The sequence below is a fragment of the Sapajus apella genome, unplaced genomic scaffold (assembly GCF_009761245.1).
Source record: "Sapajus apella isolate SASKATOON/1434 unplaced genomic scaffold, GSC_monkey_1.0 scaffold5, whole genome shotgun sequence".
In the NCBI taxonomy this organism is placed as follows: Eukaryota; Metazoa; Chordata; class Mammalia; order Primates; family Cebidae; genus Sapajus; species Sapajus apella.
The window spans coordinates 28,487,169-28,507,642 of NW_022436945.1; the positions used below are offsets into that span (position 1 = coordinate 28,487,169).

The following is a 20,474-nucleotide window of genomic DNA, read 5'->3' on the forward strand; positions in this document are numbered from 1 at the left end:
ACAGATAAATGTTAGCAAAGATGTGGAGAACTGGACCCCTCATTCACTGCTGATATGATTGTAAAACAGTATAGCTGCTATGGAAAACAGTACAGCAATTCCTTAAAAGATTAAACATAGTTAACACATGACCCAGCAATTTCACTCCTAGGTATCTACCCAAGACAAATAAAAACATACGTCCACACAAAAAAATGTGTACACCAGTGTTAACTGCAGTAATATTCATAATAGCCCCAAAATGGAAACAAACCAAATAGCCATCAACTGATAAATGGAAAAAGAAAATATGGTATACCAACTCAGTGAGATATCATTTGGCAATTAAAAGGACTGCAGTACTGATACATGCTATGACGTGGATGAGCCGAGAAGACATTACGCTAAGGGAAAGGGGCCAGGCGTGGTGGTGCACACCTGTAGTCCCAGCTACTTGGGAGGGTGGGGTGAAAGCCTGGGAGCTAGAGGCTGCAATGAGCCCAGATCATGCTACTGCACTCCAGGTTGGGAAACAGAGAAAGATTGTCTCGAAAAGAAAGATATGGAATCTGGATATTAAATCATCTCCAAGAACCAAGTGCTTTTCCAGGAAAACATGAAGCATCTTTCCTTCATTTGGTTGCCAACAACTGTATGTCATTTGCCAACCACACACAAAATATTAATGTTTGCAAATGAAAATCCATAGTTTTATTGTACCATAGAACTTGATTTTTAAAATACAGGCCATAAATTTCTTACCACAACATGATCTTACTCAAAATTAGCCATGTAGTTATAAACCTTCTATTTTTAAGCCAAAAAAAATCAAAAGCCACTTACATATTGGTAGAAATATATGTCTGTGAGTGACATATTACATACTGATTTGTATTATACATCATTTTGTCAATGTCTTATAGTCAGGAACACACCTGTAGTTGGACAATTTGTATTTATTATTCATTGCAGTGACTAAGAACGCACACCATAAGGCTTGGGGCACCTCAGTAAGAGGGTGTTAGAATCTGTCATGGATTTGGACTTTGGTTGTGATTTGGGGGAAGAGTTTAAGGAAGCAGGGGTTCACTGTATACTGAGTGTTGGCAGAATGTGAGGACAATTCTGTGACTAGCTACCTCAATAAACCTTATCTACAGGGAGGGCACTAGAGCAAAGCTCAAGCTATAATTGGTAAAGAAGCAACTGTCATTCATATTAGCTGGGAGGGGTGATGCTTGGCATTTCGTGGATGACATAGTGCTTATTTCTGTGTGCATTTAGAAAAAAATGTGTGTTTGTCTTGTATCACATCACTTTAGCATGGTGTCAGACTGGCCTTGTCTAACACTGATGTTTTGTGAAACTGTTTATGTTCAACAGGAGAGCACCAAGGCCTACTGGTAAGTGCCATGCTGGCCCCTGCAGGTCAAGGGCTGCCCTGCTCTTTCTCAATATCCCTAATAGGTTACATATGATTTTAATTGCCAGCACTTAGAACGAACTTGTGATAAAATAGCTGTTTGGAAAGTAATTGTAAATAATTGTCCCAAGAAAATGTTTAATAATTAAATGTTTACACAAGTTTTTATTAAGAAATTTATGAAATTCAACATAGCAATTTGAAATAAAAACTTAGGACAATAATAAAATATTCTCAAAAGTGATTTTTTTTTCTAAGACATTTTTGTAGAGGTTACTTTCTGATAAAATGTCAAGAATAGTACAAAAAATTCACATCTACCTTATACTTGGATTTACCAACTGTTAACACAAAGTATCTCTTTAGCTCTAAACACTTCAATATGGATTTTCTTAAGAACTAGGACATTTTATTATATAACCACAGCACAGTCACTGAAACAAAGAAATCTAATGCTGATACAAAACAATTTTGAGACAGTCTCCCTCTGTCACTCAGGCTGGAGTACAGTGGTGCCATCTCAGCTCACTGCAACCTCCGACTCTAGGTTCAAGTGATTCTCATGCCTCAGCTTCCCACATAGCTGGGATCACAAGCATGTGACACCATGCCCAGCTAATTTTTGTATTTTTACTAGAGATGGGGTTTCGCCATGTTGGCCACACTGATCTTGAACTCCTGGTTTCAAGTGATCTGCCCGACTGGGCCTCCCAAAGTGCTAGGACTACAGGTGTGAGGCACCATGCCAGGCCCTATTTTCTAATCTATGGTCCGTATCCAGATTTCACTTGTCCCAATAATGGTGTTTTTTTGTTGTTGTTGTTTTTTTTTTGAAACAGAGTCTCACTCTTGTTGCCCAGGCTGGAGTACGATCACATGCTCTCAGCTCACTACCTCTGCCTCTTGGGTTCAAGCGATTCTCCTGCCTCAGCCTCCCGAGTAGCTGGGAATCGATTCTCCTGCCTCAGCCTCCCGAGTAGCTGGGAATCAATCTCTCTCTCTCTCTCTCCTTCCTTCTTTCCTTCTTCCTTCCCTCCCTTCCTTCCTTCCCTCCCTCCCTCCCTCCCTAGAGGAATGAGCCACCACACCCAGTTTTCCCTTCTCTCCCCTCTCCTCCCCTCCCCTTCCCTTTCCTCCCTCCCTATGGGAATGAGCCACCATGTCCAGTTGTTTTTCACCTGCCCTTGTATCCAGAATATCCCTTGTATCCAGAATATTCCTTACTTCCCTTCCTTCCTTCCTCCCTCCCTTTTTTTTTTTTTTTTTTTTGGTATTTTTTGTAGAAACGGGGTTTTGCCATGTTGCCCAGGCTGGTCTTGAACTCGTGAGCTCAAGCGACCCGCCAGCCTTGGCCTTCCAATGTGCTGAGACTACAGGCATGAGCCACCACACCCAGCCCATCCAGCTAATTTTTAAATTTTTTTATAGAGGCAAGGTCTCACTATGCTGCCCAGGCTAGTTTTAAATTCCTGGGCTCAAGCAATCCTCCTGCCATGTACTCTCAAAGTGTTGGAATTACAGGCGTGAGTCATTACGCCCAGCCTAAAACTTTTTATTATGAAAATTTTCAAGTATCCATAAGAAAAGTATAATAAACAATCACGAACATTGTACACCAATCTTGCATAATCTCCCTTGTTTCCTGTCATCTCTGTCTGAATATTCTCCTCCATATATTTTCTTTTTTGAACAAATTGCATCTGTCATGTTTCAACCTAGAAAATGTTTTTTATTAGTTTGATGGATTTTTTCTTTTTTTTTAATTGTCGCTTTCATATTTTGGGGTATCTTTTCAAGTTTGAAAGATATTATACCTTTACTTTTATCAAACTTCATTGCAATATACATGAATTACAACGTTGAAATGAAAACAATTTCAAACTTGAACTTCTCATTGCTTAATAGCAGTAACAATATTATCTCACCTATTGCTTTTTGAGTGCCTACTACAGACCAGGCATGGCTGGCAACCATCATATATGTTATCTCATCTTTTTAGCAACCCTCTAAGGTAGATATTATTAGCTGTATTATAGATAAGAAAGGTGAGGCTGAGAAAGTATATTATCCAAGTTATTAAAGGATTATTACTGAGTTCAAATCAGCTTGTGTTTTTCACTCTACCTCATTACCTCTAAATATCCCTTCCCCCTTATCTACCTACTGAAATCTTACCTAGTCCATCAGCTTAATGGGGAAACCAGAATACATAATAGAAAGAGGCATTAATCAGGGTCCCTAATTTGTATAAAATATCAAATGCATCTTGGAGCTTAAAAATAATAAACTGAAAAGTGCCTTTCAGAAGGCATATAGTAGGAAAGGATTTGTTGCTTTGTAAACAATCAATATAAAAAAATACACACTGTTTTTCACGTAACCTCGTATGACAAAAAGTGAACGGGATTTGGGAAACAATTATCTAGAGATCAGCGACCTTGAAGTGTGCTCTGTGGACCACCAAAATCTGCATCAGCCAGGAACGTGTTTGAAACGCAAATAAGTTGCCTTATTTGTTATGAGAAAACTAAAAGTCTATTTTATTAAGATTATATATGCTTTTGTATTGCCATTCTATACTGAACAGCCTAATAAGTATGTTAAATTTTTTTATTTAACCTAAATAACTGTGTTAAATATACAATATGCCATACTCACAAATACATAGCAAAAGAGATATACATGGGGCAAAAACCACAAAGAAATATGCAAAAAAATTACATATATTGATAGTGGGATTTTGTTTTCTTTCTCTTAAATTCTCTCTAAAACCAATTTCTGTAAATATTTTTATTCCTATTTTATACATTGGAGCACAGATTCAGAGGAGATAATTTTCCGAAGGTCAAAGAATTAGTAAGTGTCACGAACTGGGTTTACAGTAGGAGTTCATGACCAAGTTCAATTCGCTATTACATCATGTGGTCCTTAAGCAAGTCATATCACTTTACAACAGAAACACTTATAAACATATATTGGCCGGGCGTGGTGGCTCGTGCCTGTAATGCCAGCACTTTGGGAGGCCAAGGCAGGTGACTCACGAGGTCAGGAGTTCCAGACCAGCCTGGCCAACATGGTGAAACTTCGTCTCTACTAAAAACAACAACAAAAAATTAGCTGGGCGTGGTGGCAGGCACCTTTAATCCCAGCTAATCAGGAAGCTGAGGTGGGAAAATTGCTTGAACCTAGGAGGTGGAGGTTGCAGTGGGCCAAGATCATGCCACTGCACTCCAGCCTGGTGACAGTGTGAGACCCCATCTAAAAATAAATAAATAAATGAAATTTATATATATATATGTGTGTGTATATATGTACCAAGCTTATAATTTACACACACACACACACACACACACACACACACACGTATAGGCAATGTACAAAAATAAATTTTTTTAAACCCAAATGTGATGGTTACCATCATGTTTAGAAATTAAATGTGCAATGGTCATTATCTACCAGCTTCGTTTAGTTACTAGGTTTTTGCAACATTGAAAAATTATGTTCACAAGCTTGAAAAATTTCTCAGCTAATTTCTTGAAAATATGTTAAATTGACCATATTACTATATAATTTTTATTAAACTTGAGGTAAAAGTGAATATTAAAAATGAAAAGCTAAGATAGTAGAATTTTTTAATATAATAAAAAAGATGGCCGGGCGCAGTGGCTCACTCCTGTAATTTTAGCACTTTGGGAGGCCAAGGAAGGTGGATTGCCTGAGCTCGGGAGTTTGAGACCAGCCTGGACAACGCAGTGAAACCCCGTCTCTACTAAAAATACAAAAGAAATTAGCCGGGCATTGCGGCATGCGCCTGTAGTCCCAGCTACTTGGGAGGCTGAGGCAGGAGAATCACTTAAACCAGGGAGGCAGAGGTTGCAGTGAGCCGAGATGGTGCCACTGCACTCCAGCCTGGGCAACAGAGCATGACTCCATCTCTAAAAAATAGAAAAAAATGTTTATAATATGTTAGTAAGTTCTAGCCTTCCTAAAAGACTTCCAAAAAATGTCCTTTGATAGGACTAGGGATTGTTGAGTGGGCAATATTAATCATAAGAAAAATGACTTAGAAGAGGGAAAGATGTAAGGCTAGTTAATAAAAATAGAATAAAGTCAGTGAAAGTAGGGGAATTATGTAAGTTACTAAGACCTTAAGGAAAACAAAAAACAAAAACCACAAAAAAAAAAAAAAAAAAAAAGACAGAGGAAACTACTGTGGAATGTTTATATTATTGCCTCTACCAGAATTCTGGGCCAAAAGTAGAATATCAGTTTAACTTTCTGGAAAGATTTCTTCTGAGACTGAACTAAGTGTTATGGTTTGGCTGTGCCCCCACCCAAATCCCATATTGAATTTGTTACTCCCCCAATTCCCGCCAGTCATGGGAGGGACCCAGTGGAAGGCAATTGAATCATGGGGGTGGGTCTTTCTGATGCTGTTCTCATGATAGTGATTAAGTCTCATGAGATCTGATGGTTTTATAAAGGGTAGTTCCCCTGCAAAAGCTCTCTCTTTGCCTGCCACCATCCACTGAAGATGTGACTTGCTCCTCCTTGCCTTCTGCTATGATACCTCTTCTTCCCAGTCTCAGGTATGTCTGTATCAGCAGCATGAAAATGGACTAATACGCTAAGTAAATATAAAGTGTCCTGGTTTTAGGACCCCTCCTGAGTATAATAAAAATATATGTGGTATTTTAGTACAGTTAGGAGTTGGCAAGCTCTACCCTGGGTGAAGGGCTGGAGAGAAGTTTGGGCTGACTTTAGTATAAGAGAAGATCTGCATTTTATACCATATGTAAAAACTAATTCTCTCTATATTAAAGACTTAAATGCAAAAAAAAAAAATATATTAAAATCACTCAATAAAGTCTTCTATAAGCAGACAAAAACTTCAAAACCAAGACTAGAAACCAAGTAGCTATTTTTAAAGTAAACATATTTAACTATACAAGAATATGAAAAAGAGCTCTTACAAATTGACAATTAAAAAAACAAACAACTGCATAAAGTTAGATAGCAGAAGAACAAATTTAAATAGCCAACAAACATATGAAAAGTGCTCAAATTCATTAGCATTCAGGGAAATGCAAGTTAAAGTAAGAATGAAACCTTATTCCTATCAGACTAGCAAAAATTCAGAGGACCTATGAAAACTGTTGCTTGATTCTGGTGAGAAAGTGAGGGAAAAGTACTTTCAGAAGTTGCTAGTGAGAACATTAAGCATTATAATCTTTTTGAAAATCACTCTGATAAATCTATTAAAATTAAAAATACATATACTCCTCATCCCAACAGTTCCACTCCAAGGAATTAATTCCAAAGAAATAAGAGTATGATTATGTTAAAAATATGTATAAGGACCTCAGTGTTCCAGTGGCAAAATCCTGAGCATAAAGTGGGTGCTCCCAGGGGAAAGATGAAATTGGATTTGAAGGAATATCCAGAAGATATCATTGAATGAGAAAGGTAAGATACAGAAAAAAAAAAATGTGTACACACTGCCATTTGTTCAACAGTGGCAGAAAAAACCATTATGTATACGGATACATATACACAAACACATACACACGTGTGTGCCACATTTATGATTTAAGACCATAAAGGAAAAATGTGGCAGAATTCATATTAAGTTGCTAACGTGTATTGTCTTCTTGTGGGGAGGAGGAAAGAGTTTATGAGGAGGAAGAAGGGAGGGGAAGAAATGGTGAAAAAAAAGGAAGGAAAAAAGCGACACTAAAATCATTACACTCTCTCTAGTAAATCTTACTGCTACCCCTATTTTCCCTTCTGCCGACCAAGGTGGCCCACCACATTTCTAAATAACACGAAACACATTGCACGCAAAATAAGTGCTGCAAAAGCACTAAGCAACTGAAAAAAAATTATACAGGCTAAAGAATAGGTCATTTTTACATGAAAAGAGCAAAATTATATCCAGTCTTTCATTTTTTAGCTAGCTAATATAGGAACTTTCTTATATCAATAAGTATCTTATTGATGGAAAATTCCTAGGTAATAAATACCATCAATTCACATTAAAACATAAACTGAGTGTTTATTGTGTGCAAGGCACTGCTTACTCAAGGCTCTGTAGAAAACACCAAACAATCCAGGTTCCCCACTTTCCTTTCTGTTTTAACATGTGCAAGACTGGAAGACTTCCATCCTCATATCTTCCAGCCTGCTCCAAGCACTGTGGAAAATTCTAAATGCAAAAAGTAGCATCCTCTTTTTCACAAGATGGGAAATACCCACTGTAGAGCTGCCATTAGTTACAACAAGTTCTAAAGGTATTCAGCCTCCTTCATATTACAGCACGGCCTATATTCTGCCAGTCAAGCTAAATTGTCCTTAGCTCCCTTGGTGTCTCTCCTTGAAAGGATTTTTCCTGTGTGCTCCTTGAAGCTATCTTAGAAATTTAACCACCCAACTTCCACTGGCTAAGGCTCTTTTCTCATTCAAAGATCTCCTATACCTTATCCGAGCTTCAGTGAATTCAGTCTCACTTCCTCATGCTATTTAGTTCTACTACATGCCTTCCAACAAACATTTAAGAAAAGGAGAGAAAAAAAAAAAAAAAAAAAGGAAAAAAAAAAAAAAAAAAAAATAAATACCAACCCCCCAACGCCCAAATCAAACCAAATGAAACATACTTTTCTTCTTTTTATTGCCCTCTGGGGAAAAACTGCCAATGACTATATGCTAATGACAACATTTCTAGCTGTGACCCCTCGTAAGGCCTACTTCCAAGTTAGACATCTCCAACTTGATATCCCATGAGTCCCCCATGATTTAATATACTCCAAACCAAACTGATACTCCCCAAATCTCACCTATCTGTACAACTTATTTACTAATTCAGCTGCAGAAGCCGGAACCCTGAGTCCTGCTTGATCTCGAATTTTGTTTTGTTTTGTTTCTTGCTCCTTTTCTGTACAACTATAAAGCTTCTTGAAGACTGACTGAGTCTTTGATCTCTGTAACCGGCATGAGGCAGTATCTGGCACATACAAGTTGAACAGGTGGTCAGTCATGGTGGCTCACACCTGCAATCTCAGCACAAGGGCAACAAAGACCCCCACCTCCATAAATAAATAAATAAGTCAGCCAGATGCAGTGGCATGTGCCTACAGTCCTACTCAGGAAGCTGAGGCAGGAGGATTGCTTGAGCCTAGGGGTTTGAGACCAGCCTGGGCAACATAGCAAGGCCTTGTCTCTGCTAAAAATCACAGAAATTAGCCAGGCATGGTGGTACATACCTGTTGTCCCAGCTACTCAGGAGGCTGAAGCTGGAGGACTGCTCGAGCCCAGGAAATCAGGGTGGCAGGGAGGTATGATTGTACCAGTGCACTCCAGCCTGGGCAACAGAGCAGAGGCCCTGTCTCAAAAACAAACAAACAAAAAAAGTACATTATGAAAAATGTATACATGGATTTCAAGATTATTTTGCACCAAAATAAACTTGTACTAGGTTGTTACAACATGTCTGAACAAGATCTAGTTTGAGGAAGTAAAAAGAGTAAGACATCAGTTTTAAAAAGATCTCAATCTGAGCAACATGCTACTGAAATTGAAGCAAAAACAAATATCAACTTTATGATAAGGCAAGGGTGGGAGAATGGTGAAATCACTGATCCTGATGCTTTATGGTAAGTTTATGGGAACAATGCCCCAAGGAAATCAGCAGTTTACAAATGGATCAATCATTTTAGGAAGAGATAAGTTGAAGGTGAAACCACAGCAGCAGACCTCCCACATCAACTTTTTAGAAAATAAAAATCTTGTCCAGGTGCAGTGGCTCACGCCTATAATCCCAGCACTTTGGGAGGCCAAGGCGGGTGGGTCATGAGGTCAGGAGATGGAGACCATCCTGGCCAGCATGGTGAAACCCTGTCTCTACTAAAACTATAAAAATTAGCCAGGTGTAGTGGTACGCGCCTCTAGTCCTAGCTACTCAGGAGGTTGAGGCAGGAAAATTGCTTGAACCCAGGAGGTGGAGGTTGCAGTGAGCCGAGATCATGCCACTGAACTCCAGTCTGTATGACAGAGTGAGACTCTGTCTCAAAAAAAAAAAAAAAAAAGACCTTTTCTGTGCCCTAATTGAAGAGGTCAACAATTTACAGAAGAAACAATAGCCAACACCATGGACATCTCAATTAGTTCAATTTACACAATTCTGACCAAAGAAATTTAAGTTGAGCAAATTTTCCACTTGATGGGTGCCAAACCATTGTGTCCAGATCAGCTGCAAACCAGAACAGAGCTTTCAACTGGGAATTTTAACTATGTGGATCAATTTGGGAGGCTGAGGTGGGCAGATCACTTGAGGCCAGGAGTTTGAGATCAGTCTGGACAACATGGTGAAACCCTGTCTCTACTAAAAATGCAAAAATTAGCCAGGTATGGTAGCATATGCCTATAGTTCCAGCTACTCAGCAGGCTGAGGCACAAGAATTGCTTGAACCCGGGAAGCAGAGGTTGCAGTGAGCCAAGGTTGTGCTGTTGTACTTCAGTCTGGGCAACAGTGAAACTCCGTCTTTAAAAAAAAAAAAAAAAAAAAGTGGATCAAGCTCCTGAAGTATTGCTTTAAAGAACTATAATGCGAAATGAAATATGGCTTTACCAGTACAATCCAAAAGGCAAAGCACAATCAAAGCCATGGCTGATAAGAGGTGGAAGTGGTCCAGTCAAAGCAAAGGCAGACCAGTCAAGAGCAAAGGTCATGGTAAAAGTTTTCAGGGATTCTCAAGGCATTGCTTGTTGACTGTCTGAAGGGCCAAAGAACAATTAGATTTGCTTGTTATGAGTGTTTTAAGAAAGTTAGCCAAAGTTTTAGTAAAGAAAGAAAAAAAAAATGCCTGGAAAAGCTTCACCAGAGTCCTTCTCTACAATGACAATGTTCATACTCATTCCTCTCATCAAACAAGGGCAATTTTGCAAAAGTTTCCATGACAAATCACTAGGTTTTCACCTTACAATCCTGATTTTCCCGCTCCAACTTCCTTTTGTTTTCTAATCCTGAAAAATCTTGAAAAGGCACCTATTTTTCCTTCGGGTTATTATGTAAAAAAGGCTGCACTGACTTGGTTAAATTTCCAGGATTCTCAATTCTTTAGGGATCGACTAAGTGGCTATCATTGCTTACAAAACCATCTTGAACTTGATGGGAGTTATTTTGAGAAATATGTTTACATTTTTAATTATCTTTTAATTTCATTTTTCAAAAAAATCTTTGAAGTCCCCCTGTATAGTACACTGGATTCTTGACATTATTGACCTCAGAGACTATTTTTTTTGAGACAGAGTCTTGCTCTGTTGCTCAGGCTGGAGCGCAGTGGTACGATCTTGGCTCACTGCATCCTCTGCCTCCCAGGTTCAAGCAATTCTCCTGCCTCAGCCTCCCAAGTAGCTGGGGTTATAGGCACGTGCCACTACGCCTGGCTAATTTTTGTATTTTTAGGAGAGACAGGGGCTCACCATGTTGAACATCTCATATTCATGAGTATGTCAACATATGTACAGGCTTCTGGCTTTCTTCTGAGTCACAGTTTGGCTCTGTATTTTTTTTTTCCTCTTGAGAATTATTTACCACAAAGAAACAAATTTAATCACTTATTGATACAAATAACATGCAGAATAAAATGAATTCCAAAAAGTTGCAAATGCCAGATAGAAACTAAACTCACTCACTAGATAAGTGATCTGATGCCATTACACATCAGCCTCAAAGCTTATAAGTCAAATACTCCATAACTTTCAGAGCCACTTGCAAGCAACTGCAACTGCAAATGTTAGATCTGTAATTGTTAATGGAGTCTATTTTTACATGTTAAAAGAAAACAAATGTACTATGCACAACGTCATTGATTTTCAAAAATTCTTTGTTGAAAGAAAACTAATATTTTATACTATTTTTTTATTTTTATTTTTTATTTTTTTTATAAAGATGGGGTTTCACCATGTTGGTCAGGCTGGTCTTGAACTCCCGACCTCAGGTGATCCACCTGCCTTAGCCTCCAAAGTGCTTGGATTACAGGCATGAGCCACCACACCCGGCCTACTATTTATGTTTAAATCTAATTATTCTCAGGTCTTTCTATGTAGTAATTTTATGATTTGTTTTTAATGAAGCTTTTAAAGAAAAACTTAGGTCTCAAACTTTAAAATGAGTGAATTGCATAGTTTTGAATCTTTGCAGCTTGAGAAAAATTACTGGTCATTATCTGTTTAAAATTAGAACTGGTTGCATTGTGATTTGCTTCTGATTTCTGTTGGCATTTGTGATAGTTTTTAAATGACCATAAATTCTTTGTAATTCTTTGCATTGAAAGGTGGAGCAGTTTTCCCTTCATCTTATTTCTGGGCTGAATCTGTGAATTGGTTAACCAAAAGAATGTGGCAGAAGTGGCATCATGCCAATTGACAGCTTCCAATATTACCTCTTGGAGCTCACTCTTGGGATGCTCTCTCTCAGAATCCAGCCACCACGTTCTGAGGAGCCCAAGCCACATGGAGAGGCCACATATTTAGCAGCTGCATGTAAGTAAGCTTTGGTTAATAGCTCCAGGTGGGCTCTCAGCCAATAGCCAGCAGCCAGTAGCAAACATCAAATGTCAGCCATCTGAGTCAGCCATCTTGGACATTCCAAACTAATCAAGCCCATAAATGACAGAAGCCTATGCCAACATCACATAGAGGAGAAAAGCCATTGTGAAGAGCCCAGTCAACCACAGAATTGTGAAATAATAAAGTGGTTATTACTTTAGACCATTAAATTTTGCTGTTGTACAACAAGTTTGTGTGTGTGTGTGTGAGAGAGAGAGAGAGAGAGAGACAGAGTCTCGCACTGTTGCCCAGGCTGGAGTGCAATGGCTGATCTTGGCTCACTGCAACCTCTGCCTCCCAGGTTCAAGTGATTCCTCTGCCTCAGCCTCCCAAGTAGCTGGGATTACAGGCACCCGCCACCATGCCCAGCTAACTTATTGTATTTTTAGTTGAGATGGGGTTTCATTATGTTGGCCAAGCTGGTCTCAAACTCTTGAACTTGTGATGTGCCTGCCTCGGCCTCCCAAAGTGCTGAGATTACAAGTGTGAGTCACCGCACCCGGCCAAATCTTTTTTAAAATGCTACTACATGCTTTCTTATCACTTGGCCCTATTGAACACTACCATTGGCGGACGAAAGTTTGTTGTTCTTATGGTCCACAAATATAGGCTTAAAACTTGCTTCTTAAATGTGCTATTTTAATTCTTCTGATAGCACACACTCCATCTTAGGTTGTACTGCCACAGACTTCATAACAACTGATGTGGATATGATCTCTGCATGACATTGAGAAATGAAACCACATTCTTTCATACTTAAAGAAAAACTTGTTATATAAGCACTCAGTTTCCCCACTCTAGGACCTCTCTGATCATACACACTTCTCATACCCTCTCTGATCACAGACGCTTCTCATACCCTCTCTGATCATACACACTTCTCATCCCCTCTCTGATCACAGACGCTTCTCATACCCTCTCTGATCATACACACTTCTCATCCCCTCTCTGATCACAGACGCTTCTCATACCCTCTCTGATCATACACACTTCTCATCCCCTCTCTGATCACAGACACTTCTCATACCCTCTGTGATCATACACGCTTCTCATACTTTGATCACAGACGCTTCTCATACCCTCTCTCATCATAGGCAGTTTTCATACCCCCGATCACATGCACTTTCTCGTGCCACATTGCTGGCATGCTATTAGAAAATTAATAACATTTGACACATGGTAGGGATAAATTTGTCAAAAAATGTTTTGACATTTTGAAACTGCTTGTTATTAATATTTTTTAAAGTCACATGAGTCACAATATCTATGATAATGATGATTTTGCTATACAAAAGTGCTATAAAATTTAACCAGTTTACTTTTGTGTATAAAAACCAAAGTTTGCTTCTCCGAGTTTTAAAAATACCATCTCCCTTATCAATCATAATACCTATGTTTTATGAAGTGTACCTGCCAGTTTTTTACAGCTTGATATGTAATTTATAAGCCACAAAATCCACCATTTAAAAGTGTAAAATTCAGTGGTTTCAATATATTCACAGAATTGTGCAATTATCACCACCATGTAATTTTAGAAAAATTTTCATCACTCCCCAGAATAAAAACATCCACACACCACTAAACTTCTTTGTCTCTACAAATTCATCTGTTTGGGACGCACAGTATAAATGGAATTCTACAGTATGTGGCCTTTTGTGCCTGGCTTCTTTCACTTAGCATAATCTTTTCAAAGCTCATCTCATAGTACATGTTGTAGCATGTACTTCAGTCCTTTTTATTGACGAATAATACTTTATTATATGGATTTGCCACATTTTGTTTATTCATCAGTTGATACACATTTGTGTTGTTCTCACTTTGGGGCTATTATGAATAATGCTGTTATGAACATTAGCATATCATTTATTTTTGGACATACGCTTTCATTTCTCTTTGGTAGATACTTAGAAGTGAAACTGCTAAGTTCATTCTATGTTTAATATTTTGAGGAATTGCCAGACTGTTTCCCAAAATGGTCGCACCATTTCCAATTCCTGCCAGCAATGTATGAAGGTTTCAATATCTCAACATACCAACAATTGTCATTTTTTTATTTTAACCATCAGTAGGTATGAAGTGGTATCTTGTGGTTTTGATTTGCATTTCACTAATGACTAATAATGTCAAAAAACTTTCCATAAGTTTATCAGCCATTTACATCCTCCTTGGAGAAATGTCTATTCAAATCATCTTCCCATTTTCAATGGGTTGTCTTTTAGGGTTGTAAAATTTCGTTATTTTAGATATAAATATTTTATCAGATATATGATTTGCAATTATTTCTTTCAAACTATGGGTTGTCTTTTCCCTTTGATGATGTTGTCCTTTGAAGCATAAAACTTTTTAATTTTGATGAAGTACAAGTTGTTTTTTTCTTTTGTCACCATTAAGTATGATGTTAGCTGTAGGTTTTTTTGTAGACATTCTTTATCAAGTTGTGAAGTTTTCCTCTATTCCTAGTTTGTTGAGAGTTTTTATCATGAATCAGTGTTAGATTTTGTCAAATGATTTTTCTGCATCTATCGGTATACAAACATAGCTTTTCTGCTTTAGCCTGTTGATGTGATGGATTATATTCATTGTTTTTCCAATGTGGAATCAGCCTTGCATGCCTAGAATAAATCTCACTTGGTTATGGTATATAATTCTTTCCATATGTTGCTGGATTTGATTTGCCAACATTTTGTTGAAAATCTTTGTATCTATGGCCATGAGAAATACTGGTCTATAGTCTTCTTTTCTTGTAATTTCTTTGTCTTGCTTTGGTGTTAGTGTAATGCTGACCTTATAAAATGAGTGATAAAAGAAGTATTCCCTCAGGTTCTATTTTCTGAAACAGATTACAGAGAATTGGTATAATTTTTTCTTTAAATGTTTGGTAGAATTCACCAGTGAGCCCCTCAGAACCTGGTGCTTTCTCTTTCAGAAAATTATCATTATTTTTTTTTGAGACGGAGTCTCACTTTTGTCACCCAGGCTGGAATGCACTGGCACGATCTTGGCTCACTGCAACCTCCACCTCCCAGGTTCAAGCAATTCTCCTGCCTCAGCCTCCTGAGTAGCTGGGATTACAGGCACCCACCAACACACCTGGCAAATTTTTGTATTCTTAGTAGAGACGGTTTCACTATATTGGTCAGACTGGTCTCTAACTCCTGACCTCAGGTGATCTGCCCTCCTTAGCCTCCCAAAGTGCTGGAATTACAGGCATAAGCCACTCTGCCCAGCCTAGAAAATTAATTATTGATTTTTTTAATAGATACAAGCTATTCATTAGTAATGAATATAATAATACAGCTGACATTAGGAATTTTTAAGTGTTCTCTCTTTTCTTCTTAGCCTAGCTAGAGGCTAGTCAATTTTATTGCTCTTTTCAAATAACCAACTTTTGGTGTTCTTTATTTTCTCTATTGATTTGCTATTTTCAATTTTATTGATTTCTGCTCTAATTATTATTATATCTTTTATTCTTCTTACTTTGAATTTAAATTTTCTTTTCCTAGTTTCCTAGAGCGGAAGGTAAGATTATTGATTTTTAGAGCTTCCTTCTTTTCGAAAATATGCATTTGATGCTACAAGTTTCTATCTTGGCCAGGCGTGGTGGCTCCTGCCTGTAATCCCTGCACGTTGGGAGGCCAAGGTGGGGGTACAGCACAAAGCCAGCAGTTCTGAGGCTGCAGTGAGCTATAATTATGCCGCTGCACTTCAGTCTGGGCTTCAAAGCAAGAGCACAACAAAAAAAAAAAAAAGAAAAACTAAACAAAAACAAACAAAAAAATCCCCTCTAAGCATTGCTTTCACTACATCCCACAAATTTTAATAAGCGTATTTTAACTTTCATTTAGTTCAAAATATTTTAAATTTCTCTTGAGATTTCTTCTTTGATCCACGTTTTATCTAAAAGTGTGTTGTTTAATCTCCAAGTATTTTGGGATTTTCCAGCAATTTTTCTGTTACTGATTTCTAGTTTAAGTGCATGTGCCTTCAGATCAGATATTGTATGGTTTCTTTTCTATTTGTTCTTCATTCTTATTTTTGTCTTCTACATTTTTTTCCTGCCTTTTGTGGTTTTAATTGAGCATTTGATGTGACTCCATTTTCTCTTCTTTCTTAGCAAATCAATTATACTTTTCAAAAAACTTTTTTTAGTAGTTGCCCTATATTTAGCAATATACATTTACCAAGTCCACTGTCAAATAACACGTTACCACTTCACAGGTAATGTAAGTAACCTATAATAAAATATTTTTATTTCTTCCCTCCCATTCCTTAAATCATTATTTTCACTAATTTCCCTTATGTATAAGCATATATTTATATACAAGCATGTCATTGAATACATTGTTGCTATTATTATACAGAACAAACTGTTACCTGTTAAATAAATTAAATATTTTTTAAAAATTAATTATACCTTCATTTATTCTTTTCCCAATGCTTTCTTTCTTTATGGAAATATGAGTTTCTGACATATATCATTTTCTTTCTCTGTAAAAAAAAACAAAAACAAAAACTTCTTTTACCAACAAGGCAGGTCTACTGACAACAAATTCTCTCAACTTTTTTTTTTTGTGTGTGTGTGTGTGTGTGTGTGTGTGTGTGTGTGTGTCTAAGAAAGTCTTTACTTCTTCACTTTTTAAAATCTTTGATTTTAATTTAAAAATTCGCTTAATGACAAATACAATTTAATGTCTATATGTAATACCATGTGTGCATCTATATGTTTTACCTTGGTTTTGTATCAAAGTTTTTACTTTTTTCCCAAGAGAAGAATTACCATCTGTTAGTGACATATTGCAATTAGACTATGAAATGATTCTCAATTTTTTTTTTATTTTGAAGATACTTTTATTTTTAAGGAGGAATTACTTTCTCTTCAGATGTTCATTTTTGACTCTGAAAATTTTAATTTTTTTTTTTTTTGGTCTAGACTGATTTGAAACAGCGACATTATTTTGTATACTAGGATGTTCTCTTCTTTAGACAGATTTATAGTACTAATTAGAAAGCTGCAAACACCCTTATATCAACTCAGAGATAGTTTAGATTCTTAAAACATAAGGAGAGATAACTTGTTGAAAACATTTTTATAACTTTAGTTAAAAACAGTATAAAAGACATAAAACATTTTTTTTTTTTTTTGGAGACAGAGTTTCACTTTGTCACCTAGGCTGGAGTGCAGTGGCATGATCATAGCTCACTGCAGCCTTGAAGTCAGGCTCAACGGATTCGCCTGCCTTAGCCTCCTATGTAGCTGACACTGTAGGTGCATGCCACCATTCCTGGCTAATTTTTATAGCAAAGGCATCTTGCTTTGTTGCCCAGGCCAGTCTCAAATTTCTGGGCTCAAGCAGACCTCCCACCTTTGGCCTCCCAAAGTGCTGGAATTATGGGATTGAGCTGCTACTCCTGGCCATGAAACACACTAAAAAAAATTTAAGTCCACATGAAACAATTGTACTTCCTTCATAGTACAAGACCAACTTCCTCATCATTCTTGCACAAAAATATTTCTCGATTCAATTTACTGATATTCAAGGATTTGACTCCTCATATAGTGTTTCTGCAAAAATGTATGTTTATTTATTTATTTATTTTGAGACAGAGTCTTACTCCAGCCCAGGCTGGAGTGCAATGGGGTGATTTTGGCTCACCACGACTTCCACCTCCCAGGTTCAAGTGATTCTCCTGCCTCAGCCTCCCAAGTAGCTGGGATTACAAGTGTCTGCACCCACACCTGGCTAATTTTGTATTTTTAGTAGAGATAGGGTTTCTCCATGTTGGTCAGGCTGGTCTTGAACTCCTGACCTCAGGTGATTCGCCCACCTCAGCCTCCCAACGTGCTGGGATTACAGGCATGAGTCCCTGCACTCAGCCGTGTGTTTTAAATTAAAGCATAAATCAGCAGTATTGTTTGAATAACCCCCAAATAATGTTTACATGAAATACCCTTTTTCAAGTCTTGATCTGATAACTGACCACTACATCCTTGTAGTATCAAAACGCTTAGAACAAAAGTAGCTTTACCGTTGAGTCAGAAGGAAAGTGTATGGCAAGAAGTAGTTCCAGTCTGAAAAAAGCAGGTCAAGATCCATTCACCAAAGTTAGCTACTTTGTGTTTAGCAACTAATCAATGAGGTGTGCACATCCACTTGGTGTCTGGCATCTAATCAGTGAGGAGTGGACTCCTTCACTTGTGAAGGGTAGTTTTACAGGATACAGAATTCTAGGTTTGTGGGCTTAAAAAAAATTATCAACACTTTATTCTGCTCTCTTCTTCCTTTCATGGTTTCTGAGGAGAATTCAATGTAATTTGTAATTTTTTTTTTTTTTTTTTTTGAGACAGAGTCTCACCCTGCTGCCCAGGCTGGAGTACAGTGGTGTGATCTTGGCTCACTGCAACCTCAGCCTCCCGGGTTCAAGCGATTCCCCTGTCTCGTAATTCTTATCTTAGCTCCTCTATACGTAATGTCCCCCCCTCCCCTCAGCTTCTTTCATGATTTTTAAAAAATATTTTCTTTTCCAAAGTTTAAATATGATATGTCTAGGTGTGGTTTCTTGAGAATTTATCCTATTTGGAGTTGTCTGAGCTTCCAGGATGTGTGATTTGTTGTCAGACGTGAACTTGGAGGAAATTAATCATAAGCATTCTTCATTTCTGTTAGTGTTTTTTATCTCTAGCATTTCTTTTTGAGTCTTTCTTAGAATTTCTATCTCTGCTTATATTTTCCATCTGCTCCTGCATATTGTCTACTTCTTCCATTACCTTCAATAGCACATTCAACTTAGTTTTTTTTTTTTTTTTAAAGTCCTTGTCTGATAATTCCAACATTCCTGCTATCAATGACTCTAGTTCTCCTGCTTGTTCAGTCTCTTCCATTTTCTGCCTTTTAGTAAGCCTTATAACTTTTTGTTGAAATCTGGATGCTATGGTTTGAATGTCCCCTCCAAAGCTCATGTTGAAACTTAATCACCAATGTGGCAATACTGAAAGGTGGGGCTTTTAAGAGGCAAATGGATCCTGCGTGCCCGGTTTCATGAATGGATTAATTCATTCATGGATTCACGGATTAATGAGTTAATGAATTATTTAGGGGTTATTCAAACAATACTGCTAATTTATGCTTTAATTTAAAACACACAGCTGGGCATGGTGGCTCACGCCTGTAATCCCAGAACTTTCAGAGACCAAGGCAGGCGAATCACCTGAGGTCAGGAGTTCAAGACCAGCCTGACCAACATGGAGAAACCTCATCTCTACTAAAAATACAAAATATCATGGGACTGAAATTGGTGGCTTTATAAGGAGACCTTAGCTAGAACATTAGCACACTCAGCCTCCTTAACGTGATATCCTGTGCTGCCTCAGGACTCTTCAGAGTCCCCACCAGCAAGAAGGATCTCACTAGATGCACTCCCTTGACCTTGGACTTCTCAGCCTCCATAACTATAAGAAATGAGTTCCTTTTCTTGATAAATTACTCAGTTTTATGTATTCTGTCATAAGCAATAGAGAACAACTAAGACACCAGACAGGATGTACTGGATAAAAGGAATACTGGTAAGTAGGCTTTTAGCAGTGTGTGGTAAAGGTGAAGGATAGGGCAAGTGTTCTATAGTCCTATGATTAGGCCTTAGCCTTTAGTAAGCCTGTGTTCTTGGATGGTGAACATCACCAGTACTTCCTTTTTATTTCTTTGAGATGGAGTCTAGCTGTCACCCAGACTGAAGTGCAGTGGCACAATCCTGGCTCACTGCAACCTCTGCCTTCCAGGTTCAAGCGAATCTATGCCTCAGCCACCAGAGTAGCTGGGATTACAGGCATGTGCCACCACACCAGGCTAATTTTTGTATTTTTAGTAGAGATGGGGGTTTCACCATGTTGGCCAGGCTGGTCTCGAACTCCTGACTTCAAGTGATCCGTTCACCTTGACTTCCCAAAGTGCTGGGATTACAGGTGTGAGCCACTGAGCCTGGCCACTGTTTCTTAATCTTCCATACTTAAGTGGAACAGTATAGTTTATAGAGGCTGGAGTTGGGTATTTCCCTTTTCCCAGGTAGTTTAGGCTCTGATAAAACCCCAGCAGACTAGGCTTTGGTAAAATACTTTCTCCTGAGGGCAGTTCTTGTTAAGAACTGATTGCTCTGGCATATTTTTAAATGGTTACCTTCTCAGCAGAGGAATCTTTCAGTAAACATTTAAGGAATTAACCTAACTGTCACAGGCATTTGAACCAGAGCAACTCCATTCTGAGTGAGGGCTAGGAAAATGAGGCTGAGACTTGCTGGGCTGCATTCTCAGAAAGGTAGGCATTCCTAGCCTCTAGATGTTTATGGTTAAGGGAACAAATTAATAATGTTTACTAAAACAGACCCAGACCTGGGGATGCCCAGATATCCCCATATCTGGAGAACAAAGGCATTCATAACTTTGCTTTAAAGATAATATTGATTCTTGCAAAATAAT

The 20,474-nt window shown here is 38.0% G+C and overlaps 1 long non-coding RNA gene across 1 annotated transcript in view; it reads right to left on the minus strand.

Moving 5' to 3' along the window:
• LOC116545502 overlaps window positions 1-20,474 on the minus strand; it is a 109,096-nt gene that overhangs the window by 87,708 nt on the left and 914 nt on the right. The window lies entirely within an intron of this gene.